The following is a 13,081-nucleotide window of genomic DNA, read 5'->3' on the forward strand; positions in this document are numbered from 1 at the left end:
CTTGGGAGCTCAAAGAACTTGTGGAACATAAAAATATTTAAGATTTAAGAAAAATTTAAGCTTTTAAGACTTCACAATCTGCTCCCCAAGTGTCTCTGGACTCGTGATACTGACATTCCTGAGGCTGTTCATCCTCAGAAGGCCTGATTTTTCTTTAGAGAAGAGTCACTTAGGCTGACTTAGACCAGAGATAGCCCATTCTCAGAGAGAATTTTTAAGGTCGTAGAACTGGAAAGCGACAGAGCCAGGGCTAGACCACACTAGTTTAAATGTTAAGATGTTTTAATTCTAGAATGCTGACTTTGTAAACCACAATTTTTTTATTCATTCATAAAATATTTTTATGCAATCAGTATGTTCTGAGCCTTCAACTAAAAGGAACAAAAACAAATCATGTTAACTGTAAAATGACGCTGGATGTTTCCCGACCAGCTGCAGGAAACTTACTGAGGACGTGATTTCAAATCCTCACTATATTTGCTCTACCCAACAATCTGCAATTATATGAACACTATTATTACATTAGTATTTAGAACATGGCACTAGTCAACAGTTTAAAATAAATTAAAAGTCTGAAACCAAATAATTCATCTGCAAATTGATAAACAGATAATTAGAAATAGTTTGGGAACTTTCCTTTCTAAAATAATGTTGTTACTAAACATTAGTTTTCTTTTAATTGAGTCTGCATCTTCTGATATTACTACACAGCCAAGGTGTCACTTTCTTTGCATCCCTATCTTCTGCTTAATTTGTTTAAATGATAGCAAAGGCAAGACTACCTTGAAATTTATAATTTACCTGAAGAGATCTGAAATAACGTATTTACCAATAATGGAAACATTAATGTGACCAGGAATTTTAGAAAATCCTGAAACACAGTAAATTTTGTGAAGCAAGGTACTGGAGCAACAATGCCAGTGACATTTGATACAGATGTAAACATATGCTAGAAAGTTCTTTTCACTATAAGCAAATTAAAAAAAAAATGATGATGATGATGAATTGGTGGTGACTCACACTTAACATGGGCCAGGTGAACTTCTAAGTTCTTTATATGTATTTTAATTCACTATATCCACATAAGAAAATGATCGGGTATTCCTTATTATGCAATTCATGAAATGGAGAGGAAAAAAGTTAATAACTTGCCCAAGATAACACTGCTATTTAGTGGTAGACTTTTATAAAAATAATCAAACACAAAGATACATCAATTTACACAAGAACAATTTTTCTTGTTGCGTTTTTACATTAATATTTTTATTTTAGTAAGTCATACATGTGTAAAAGTGTACAAATCATGTGGGCAGCTCTATGAATTATCAAAAAATGAACAAACTCGTGGAATCCCCACCTAGAACTAAAAGTAGAACACTACCAGCATCCCATCATTAGTACCTCCTTCCCTCTCAGAAGTAATCTCTACTATGCCTTGTAATATCATATATTATCACGACTTTGTACTTTACTCAAATGAAATTATCTGATATGTATTGTTTACTTCATTTGACTTTATTGTTTGTGAGATTCATCAGTTTTGTTGCACGTAGAAAGTGTCCATGAATATGTGCATCTGTTTCTGAGCATCCTATTCTGAGCCACTGAATATCTGAGTTTACTTACTGAGTTACCTTCCTGAGTTTACTTACCTATCCTTGAATTAACACTACACAATTTGATTTACCATAGCTTTTTAAAAAGTTGTCAATCCTTTCAAGATTGTCATGGCTTTTTCTGGCATTTCAACATAAATATTAGAATCAGCTTTTCAATTTACACACATGCATCTACACAAACTGCTGGTATTATTTTTCCAGGGAATCCATTGAGTATATACATCAATTTGAGGAAACCTAACATCTTTCCAATATTGAATCTTCCAATCATAGACTTGGTCTATTCTTCCTGTCATTTATATCTATATAATTTTTCCCAATAATGTTTATACCTTTCTGTGGAAAGGTCTTGCATAGATTTATTTCTAAGTGTTTTGTGCTGCTGCCAATGTAAATGATATATAACTATAAAATTCATTTTCCAATTGTTTGTTTGTTGAATATATGAAAATATAGCTGATTTTTAGATTGACTTTATATCCAACAAGCTTGCTAAATTATATTTAATTTTAATAGTTTAGCATAGTTCAACTATTTTATTACAATAGTTCAACATTTTATTATAAATGTTTGCAACGTTATTTGCAAATAGTGAGAGCCTTATTTTTTTTCCAGTCCTTACATATGTAACTTCTTATCTTGCAGCAGTAAGAAACTCCAGGACAATGAAGAATGAAAGTGATGAGAGTGGGCATCCTTATATATTTGTGATCTATTAGTATTTCATCATCTGGCGTGCTTCTGCAGGGTTTCTTTAATACTCATAATTGAATTAAAGAAGTTATTTTTTGCTCCTAGTGTGCTAAGAGGACACTGTTGCTGGTGGTATTGTTGGTTTGGTTTGGCTTTTAATCATGAAAGTGTGTTGATTTTTGTTTATCAAATGCTTTTTCTGAATCTACTGAAATTGCTTTTCTCATCTTGGCATGAGATAAAAGTTTTCTCCTTTGTTCTGTTAATGTAGTGAATTACATTAATTGATTTTCCAATGTTAACTCAATCTTCCATTCATGAATTAAACCCAGCTTGGTGATGATATATTGTTTATTTTATGCATTGTTGGACTTGGCGTGCTAATCTTTTGTTTCGGATTTTTGCATCTGTGTTTATGAGATACTTCAGACTGCAGTTTTCCTTTTTTGTAAAATCCTTGTCAGATTTCTATGTAAGGTAAGATGGTCTCAAAACAACAGGTTGTTAATTTTTTCTCCCTATCATTTGAAAGAGTTCATGGAAATATTAATATTCTTTCTTTCTTAAATATTTGGAAGAATTCACTCATGAAACCATCTGGACCTGTAATTTATTTGAGGGAAAGTTTTAAATTATGAATCAATTTATTCAACAGATCAAGGACAACAGAGATTTTCTTCTTGTTTCCTAGTTTGCCCTTAAACCTCAAGAATTACAGCATTCCAATACAGAATGCCCAGAGTTCTTTGTCTTTTGGAACTCTCTCTGAATCTTTAGCTACCATGGCAGCAGTAGCAAAATAGCAGAAACACTAGTATAAAGAAGAAGTTTGTGCATGGTTGCATAAAATACGTTTTCAATTCAGTTATAGATGAAGATTATTGAATGGATATTTCACTCTCATCAATTGAAAAGCAAAGAAATTGACAACTTTTACAGCATCTTCTTAATTTTACATTAACTCTTATTCCATGCCATTATGATTTTTTTTTTTTTACTATTTTTAAGTTAAACAGAAAGTTATGAATGTGTGAGAAAAATACTTTTTTTCAACCTTGTTAAACACAACAGATGTAATGTAAACAGCTGCTTAAAAATCTGGTATGATGAATAAGTTGGCAAATCTTTATTCAGGTGTGAGTGGTTTTTTGGCTTATATATGCTATTGTATATTCAATTTTCAAGTTTATACCTTAAACCAATTATAAATTTGTAAGAATAAATAGTTAAAACATTGTGACATCTATGTAATATACAAATATTTAAATATTTCTATATCTCACCAAAAGTTTACATTTTAAAAAATTATGAAAACACTCTTTTGCTTTATATTCTAGCAGTGGGCAACTGTTGCATAATAAAAAATTTAGCTTAAATAGGATTGCTGGAATTAAAACGTTGCCAGTGCTGTTTCTTTGATATAACATACAAATTTACCTAATTCTGATTTTTCAGCAGTGATCTTAAAGTCATTTAAAATATTTTCACCTTTGATTGTACAGTGTTTACAAGTATTTGCCAATTCCTAGGATACAATAATTAGAAATTATTTTGCTAATAACAAAAATCAATCTTTTAAGTTAATTTTAATAATTTAGATGGAAGCAAGGACTAAATACATATTCATTTAATAATAGAGAAAATCTATCAGATATAACCTTGCTTCTTAAATTACATTTTTTTCCCTAAAATACATACCAACAAAACACCCAAAGACTATGTATAACACTCATTATATCATTAGTGTCAACACTATATGACATCGCTATAGATGACATAAAATGTTGCCTAGTTGTTGTCTAGTACTAAAAAGAATCAGGCTTGCAGGGAATTCAGAGGCCACAGAAATGTAAGTGTCAATATCCATTTAAATATGTGAATACAGTACTAAATGTTTAAGTAAATATGGTACAAATTATAGTGTATAACTTCTTTAAAAAATTATTTCTAGTTCTTACAAAGCCAGAAATCTTTTTTAATACATGATATTTTACCACATCAACAACAGGTGATTTAATTATAAATAATGAATACATTAGTGGAAGATTACTAGTTAATAGAAGTAGGTTAGCTCAGAGTTTACCTTAGTTTACCATAGACAGGAATTCAATGCATTAACCTTGATCAATATTCAACATGTAATCTAGAATTATTAACTTGTAGTTTATATCTGTTGAGATTTAAACATACTCAGTTTGTTATATCGGCCTAATAATTAATTTTCTGACTTCTCTTCCTATTTTCGCTGTTTTCTCCTGCAGTGGGCCTGACTGAGCCTCGTTTAGATCCTGCAATATTACTCCTTATGCAAGTCAACACAACAGGCAGTTCTGTGTGATCAAATTCTTAACAAATCTAAGACCTTTTTTGTTGCCAGCATCATTAGTTCACCTCTGGTTGAACCCAGCACACTTGGAGCTTATATATTTTACTCAGATAAAACACTAAGTAACAATGGTTGTCTGTGAATCAAAGTGGATAAAGGGAAGATATCGTGCTTGTTTTCCTCTTTTTTCTCTTGCATTCAAGATCAAAATAAGCTCAAATATGAATCTCACAAGATGGAAAAAAATCTTCAGAGAGACAGTAAGATGTCCATGGATGAGACCAAGGCTCTTAGAAAGGAAAACAAGTCCCTCTGGGGAGAAAACAAAGATCTTCAAGCAGAAAACAAAGCCTTCTGAATGGACAACCAGTTAATGTGGGAGGAGAATCAGTCCCTGAGACAGCAAAACCAGATCCTGTGCAAGTTTACAGTGTGATTTTAGAAAGCCAAAAACCACCGGGGGAAAAAAATCAATGCCTTGAACACAGAAAGAAAGTCTTATTGGCAACAGAACTGAGCCCTGGAAGCTCAGATAAGGCTCTCGGGAAACAAGAGAAAGACTTCCAGAATGAAATGACAACTCTTCAAGAGGAAATAAGGTCTCTCCACAAGGAGATAAAGGCCCTAGAGCATCAGGAGAGAGCAATCAGGATGGAGGAAGAGACCCTGATGAAAGAAGGAACAACACTAGAGATGGAAGAACGGGCTCTGTGGGAGGAGGAACAGGCCCTTCCTGAGGAGAACAAGGCTCTTACAGAAGAAAACAGTGCTCCTCAAGAGGAGGAAAAAGCCCTTCTGGAAGAGGTAAAGGCCCTTGAGGAGTGGAATAAGGTTCTTCCAGGAAAAGACAGCAAACACACTTGCTGGATAAATGCACAATAATGTAATAGAGCAAGAGAAGTGGAAGTTGAAGATGTAACCAGCAAACCATGCAGCCACTGACATTCCAAAAAAAAATTTGAACTTTTGAAGGTGAAATACTATTGTTGGGGTTGGAGTCAAAAACCTGGAAATGTTTACTCCTGGAAACTAAACAAAGTCCTGAAAAGTTAAAAAAATATATTCTTTAGGTTTGCTTAAATTTTACACTACTTTGGTGGTATATATTATTTCAGAATACAAAAGATGTATTGCTCAAAACACGTGATACTGAATGGACCAGCTGTGTTTGCCCTTTACTTTCAAAGACATTGGATGAATATTATAAGAAATTAACAGCACAGAGGAATATATTTGTCTCAAAACTTGCTATTAGAATTATAAACAATATAGTGAAAGATAAAGTTTTGCATACTTAGTTCAGATGTATTGCGAAAAAATAGGTATTGTAGAAGAATATCTCTTCTGCCTCTTTATGCTTACTCCAATGATCTAGTTGAAGATGCCAATAAAATAATAAGAATTTAAAAACTATGTAATGGTACAAAAATTATTGAGTGTTCACGGGCTTTCCCACTTTCTCTTTAGTTTTCTCTCAGTTTTTGTCCTCCTCCTTTTGCTCGATGGGAGGCGGGCTGTTCTGGCCAACAAATGTATTAAAGAGAGAAAAGAGGGAGTGACAGAATAAAAGTCTCCAAACCAGAATAGGGGTTTTGGAACTTGGAATGTATATCTGTGGAGCAGTTCACGTTCAGTGGAGATTGGGGAAAGAAGAAAGGGATTTTTCAGGAGTGTTAATGTGATAATTAGTCTAATGGAATGCTCGTTTTAAAAAAAAATAATTCTGTAGAAACTGAGTCACATGGACACATAGATTTATTAGATGACATATATAGTTGTAGAAAACGAGATTGCAAACTGCTAGAGCGCTAGCACTGTACCTTATTTTTCATCATTGTAAATATTGAACACTTAATACAAGGGTAAATATTTAATGGGCTTTGTTGAATATAGCTGAGGTCATATCTCGTTTTGATTCTTGTGTGGTGTTGGGGAACACAAATATAAGAAAAGTAGAGGAAGAGAACACATTTTTTTCCTTCCCTAGGTGCTGCTATATCTGCTAAAATCAATGTACATTTATTAAACACTTCTAACTAGCACTTACTAAATAATATGGATACATTTAAGTCTAAAAAGTAAAAAGAGACAAGTCCTTGATTTTAAGGATTCTACAGCCTGTAAAGGAAAATAAACATTATTACTTCATTCCTTGAGCATCCATCTGCCTGAATAACAGCTTACTGACCACTGTTCCCTGGAACTTATATAGCCACCACTGAAATAAAACAATTTGGCCTTGGAGAAGGTTAAAAAGCAAGGTTTGTAGATGTGTGCTTGACTGAACTGTAGACCAATTGGGACAGGGAAAAAATGCAAAGGCTTTATCATTGTTCCAACATCAAGAGATGTGGAAGCAGCCTGTAGACAGGGGAATGGCCAACTTAGTGATCTAGGGATTTATAGATAGCCACTCTATTGCCTACACATTAATTCTGATATGTTATTGTTCACAGAAAAGCATCCTTGTTCTGGAAACTCCCTGTTGTAGTGTTTAGAGAAATAACTATTTTACTCTTTGGTGGTGAGGTCAGGAAGAGTAGTGCCCGTGCCAAGCAGGCATGCCATGTTGAGGATTGGCATTGTACAAAGAAATTTCCATTTTTATAGCATACTCTACAAGTGAGAAATTGTATAATTAAGGAATGGGTTAAAACAATTTATGTTGATATCACTCATCATAATGTCTATGAGGTTTCACCTTCACAGACTAATCAAAAATTTCTAAAAGTCCCAGTTACCATCATATTTATGAAATGCTATATTGAAAACTATATTTTCCCATATAAGAAATATTTATATATTTATATATTTAAATATTTATATATTGATAAATATGGATATATTTAAGTGTACATTAAAAAGTTTTCATATACATTTTTAAATATCAATTTTATTGAAATTTTGTGTTAAAAGAAGATGAAATATTTTTTGAAGGAAAAAATGGGGGCATTTTGATGCTCACAATGCAAAAAGTTCAGTGTCTACGGACTTTGTTTCTTTGTTGTTCATTTCTAGATCTTTCCTCATGGTTTCCAGAAAGGGCTTGGAGGACATCTGAATGCCTAATGCTCCCAATCGGATTGCTGTGACTCCAGGCCAGCAAACAATCACTAATGCAGGAGGGAATAGTTGCATGGATGCTCCAAATATCTTCTTAGAGATGAGAGATTATCTTTCTTTAAGAGACCATCAGGTCTAAACCCATTTGCTAAGCTCTGTTTATTTAATGCCAGAAGTCCAGGCTCCCAGGTCCATCCTTCTTAACTTTGATTTACACTCCATTATGCTCTATATATCCTCCAATATGTAGCAATTCTACACCATTCCCCACCTTCTTGAAACATTTTCTCAAACTTCCTATATCTTGAACCTCTTTTCTGAAAGTTCCTTTTGTCTTCTTAACCAGGATAGACCTCAATGATACTGCCTTCTTAGTCTGCCTCTCATGTGAAGGATTTTAGGCACCAGCAAAGAAAGAGCTAGTGTAGGTTTCCTCATTTCTCACTGCATTTCCAAATGTTTATGCTGTTTCCTCCTATAAAAGATTTAGTTTAGATGAAGCACAAGATACGAGAGATGACTTTCTATCCTATGTGGTACTTCATACTCAAACTTCTTATTCACTCTCGTTCAAACATTAAAACCTTTGGAATGTGCCTCATAGTATTCCTCTCTACCTCTTCTGCTTTTACTCTTCTGTATGACTTCAAACTGCACGTAGATGATTAGCCCAGAAATGTGCCGCTCAGCTCCTTGGAGCTTCTTATTTCCAAAAACCGTTTTATCCATATCATCTCAGTCTCCATCCCCATTGTCATATCTTAAAACCTTTATGATTGGCAAGCACATTGATTCAGAAATCTGAACTGTCCCACTTTCTGAATGTACTTCCCACACCTCTGTCTTATTTCCCTACTCACTCAACTCACGTAGAAATCTAACTCATTAGCAACATCAGCATTATTTCAGTACTGTTACCCCTCATATGCTCACTTCTCTTGTTATTCAGCCTAGATTCTGGTTTATTATAACACCCTTGAAAATGCTCTTTACTTTTTGAACTCAGTCTCCAGCGCACCGACTTGAAAATTTTTCAACCCTGATTCCCTGTAAGTACGTGTTTTTTCCTTGTCTATATCTTGTCTATTTCCTCGTGTTCAGAGTAGTGGAATATAGCCAGAGGTATTGCTGCTATTAACACAGAGATAACAATACATACTAAAAGTATCTAAACATTTACATTTATTAATTCACTTCATCTTTACAAACAACCTAAGTATTGTCAATATCCCCATTTTACAGATGAGAAAACAGAAGCGCAAGAAAATTTTACTGTTTCCAGGATCATACATATGATTTATTTCAGAAATAGGATTTAAACACATGTGGTCTGACTCCAGACTCTGTCCTCTCAGACTCTACAATATCTTGTCTCTATCTTGTACTGGGTATCAACACTACAAAATCACCCAAAATGCAAATGGAGATGCAACATTGCCCAGCAACCTTACGTTTTTCCTGCTTACCACTGTAACTGGATTTTAACCTCTCCTCTCTTCACCACCTCTGAAAACTCTTGCATCTCTCACTACCAAATGATAAATCTGCTTCATTGATCTCTGAGAAAATATATATCAAGAACTCTGACATTATCACTCTACCACAAATACAATTGTACCTACTCTGTGCACATAGGGCTTACTTTCCTTGCTGTAGTTTCCGAGTAAGGGCTCTATCTGCTTGCCACAAGACAAAAGCCAATCCATCCAAAGGCAAGGCAGTGGTAGGGAAAACATTTTATTAAGTGATGAGCTAGTTGGTCAGAAGATGGCAGACTATCATCCTAAAAAACCATCTTAAAGGGGAACTGGTTTGGAAATGACGTATATAAGGCAAACTGGGCTGGGGAGAGGGCTCAGGAATGTCAGGTGATGGATGACTGCAGACAGTTGGGCACTTCTTCTTAGACAAAAAGTTTTGGATCTGCTGAATGTGACATTCCTGAGGAATCTGAGAAAACATCAGTTACTTCCTTATCTGGAACAGAAGGAACAGTTTTGGGCAGAGGACATACATTTTCTGCTAACAGGTTATTCTTTCTACTGGTTACTAATTAGCTCACCTATGAGCAGTTCTAAGCATTTCTAAAAGTATACCGTGGGGCTGGCCTGGTGGTGTAGTGGTTAAGTTCACACGCTCTGCTTCAGCAGGTTCAGATCCCAGGGGCGGACCTACATACTGCTCATCAAGTCATGCTATGGCGATGTCCCACATACAAAATAGAGGAAGATTGGCACAGATGTTAGCTCAAGGGCAATCTTAAAAGAGGAAGATTGGCAATGGATGTTAGCTCAGGGACAATCTTCCTCACCAAAAAAATAAATTAATTAATTTTAAAAAATAAAATAAAATAAAAGTACACTGTGAGGGTAACACAGAGGTAAGGTAAAGTTCAAAACGTGGAGCCCTCCATGTTAATATGGGGAGTCAGTCTCATCATTAAAAGGAAAATAGATTTATCAAAGGTTAATCCTTCTATATCTGATCAAAATTTCATCCTGTTTTTTCCTCTCAAGGAATTTATTCAGATCTGAATTCTCTAACATTTAACATTCTCAAAAATGATAGCCAGTCTTTTGAATTTTAGTCATTCTAATGGACGTAAAATGGCATCTCACTGAGGTTTTAATTTTTATTTCCCTGATGACTAACAACATTGAGCATAGCTTCATATGCACATTATCTATTAGCATATCTTACTTTGTGAAATATTTTTCAATTATTTTGATCAGTTTTTCTCAATGGTTTGTCTTCTTTTTATTGATTTTTTAAAAGTTCTTTATATATTTGGGACACAGGCCCTTTTACAGTTATATGTCTTGCAAATATTTCTGCCAATTTATGCCTTATCCTTTCATTTTTCAACAGCAAGATGTGAAAAGGAGAAAATTTTGAATATAAAGTCCAAGGTATCCATTTTTTCAATTAGTGGTGTATTATATTTGCATCTACTGTCTTATTAACAGTATATGTTCTCATTCTGAACCACATATTTTTGTCCAGGAATACGGATTCATGATAACAGCATTCAACCAGACTCTACTATCAAACATTTGCTTGCATTTGTATAAACTGTGTGACCAAAAATATCTTCATTGGGCTGCAGTTTTATCAACATTAAGTTAGGAATATTAATAAGTAACATCTATTGAGCTAGACTTATGATAAGAGTTCTTCAAACATTTTATTTAACCCTTAAATTACATCCTACAATTACCATTCACATTTTTTCAGATGGCAATTGTGACTTTAGAGTGGATAAATAACTTGTCCAAATAAAACAACAAATGGCTACAAAGTAACAAAGGAGAGATTTGAATTCAGGGATTAACAGTACCTGGCAACTCAAAAAGATTTCTTAGAATTACTGTATATGATAATGTGTGAGAGTGTTTTGAACTTTATAAATTTTTATATTTTTCTCACTTGTTTGGTAACTATGCTTTAAAATTCATTACATTTAAGTACCTTTTCAATTAAATATGAAGTTTTTTAGGTAGATTCAGCACTTTCGTTTTCACTTGATATAACTTTCCAATGCTTAATAGTGAATCCTTAACTAGGAATGTTGCCTTTTTTGTTTTGTCCTGGAAATCATCAGCAATTCTTTAATATTTTAAGATTACTTTTTTAAAAGCTAAAATTATAAAACTACTGCTAGTTAAGAAGGAGCAATGATTTGCTCAGTCCCCAATTGTCGGGTCACTGACCTACTAACCATAATTTTCCGGCTAATGTAGAGTGGTATTTGCCTCTAGGGAATACATATCTCTCCTACAGGAACTATTAATAAAAACGTCTTTTTTTAGGGAGAAACTCTCAATAAACATTGTTTTACATAAAGTGAATCCTGGAAATATTCCAGAGATAGTCCACTGGAACTGAGTAATTTTTGTGCCATTTAGATGGGATGATAAGCTCTCTGGTTCACCATAGCCCCTGTGATATACCCTACTTAGTCCTTGCCCACAGTCACCTAAATAATTTATATTATCAATTCCTGTGGGTCTTTTCATTGCCAGAAGAGCTATGAGAATAAGCTATATCTATAGCTATATTATCTGAAGAAAGTGAGACAAGATATTTAAGGTCTCAGAGTGCTGGAACCCGCTCACTAAGTCTGCTCATATTTAGCTCAAAGAGATGATTGTACACATCTCTTCCAACTTTGAATTGATGACATCACATTGGTATCTTGAATTCTGTATACTCAAAACTAGGGCTTTTTTTTTTTGTTGTTAAACATTTACCAACCCACTACAAATCAAAGTACCTGAAAATTGCTCAAAGAAAACAATGAAATCTAGATGTTTTATAATCCTTGAATATTTGTGCATTTTAAATAAATTAGAGAATATCGCCCAATTAACTTCAGATATTCATAACATCAGTTATCTTTCAAAGAAATCTCACAAGAAATTAATGATCTACAATTTGTTGACCATGATTCACATTTTAAACAGGAAAAACAAAGGTATACCGGAAACAATGAAGCAAGACACAATTCCTCTAAAACATTATCTTTATTTTATTTTTACTAATATATATTTTAAAATATTTACATTACTTAAAAATTATGTATTATTTTACTGTCCTTAAAAATAGAATTAGTATATGATTTTGTATATGGGGAATGAAAAGCATGAAAGTAACTGGGAAATTACACAAATTCAAGAAGAAAGTAAGAATAGACCACCAGCTATTTTGTGTTCAGGATACTATGCCTTACGTTCTGGAACTATAACAGGCCAGACAGCAAACCTGAGAAAATGTCTCATTACGGACTTCCAAAGGGAAATCACTGTATTGTTAGGGATGCTAGGAAAATATTAGAGCTGTCTGAAATTATAGATTTTGTACCAAAAGAGTAGTGATAAACTAAATTAAATTTAGAGTGAAAGCCAAAAAGACATACAATTGGATCAACCAAGGAGAAAATGTTTACAGTTATTTTGCTAAATCAATAAAAATAATCATGATTCATATAATTTTGATATTCCTATTATTTCTGAAAAATTAATGAATGAGATAAGAGGTTTATGAACAATATTAAAGTAGAATATCTGGTATTATCCATTATTCTGCTCCAACTTGCAATTGTTACACTCTAAAATCCCTAGATATACCTTTGAGGCAGAAAATTACATCTATATAGAGATATTCTGCACCTCCTAAAAATATTTAGCGCCATTCAGTTATAGAAACTATTGCTATTATCACTGCATAATGGAATATTTGATTATCTTTGATAAAATTTTTTGAAACTTTCAATAAAATTTATTGATTTAGCCTGATTAGAATATAAAGCTAGAGGTAAAATTTGAATCACTGCCACACATAATGCCATAACAAATGAGACCCAAAAGGACCTCTATAATTC

At 33.5% G+C, this 13,081-nt stretch overlaps 1 long non-coding RNA gene across 1 annotated transcript; it reads left to right on the plus strand.

The window, feature by feature from the left end:
- The first annotated feature begins 4,577 nt into the window (after positions 1–4,577).
- LOC131409955 (uncharacterized) lies at positions 4,578–11,160 on the plus strand. The gene is made up of 3 exons (XR_009221091.1): positions 4,578–5,804; positions 10,574–10,610; positions 10,705–11,160. It is a non-coding gene; the product is annotated as an uncharacterized LOC131409955 (long non-coding RNA).
- The last annotated feature ends 1,921 nt before the right edge of the window (positions 11,161–13,081 follow it).

The sequence above is a fragment of the Diceros bicornis genome, chromosome 9 (genome assembly GCF_020826845.1).
Source record: "Diceros bicornis minor isolate mBicDic1 chromosome 9, mDicBic1.mat.cur, whole genome shotgun sequence".
NCBI lineage: Eukaryota > Metazoa > Chordata > Mammalia > Perissodactyla > Rhinocerotidae > Diceros > Diceros bicornis.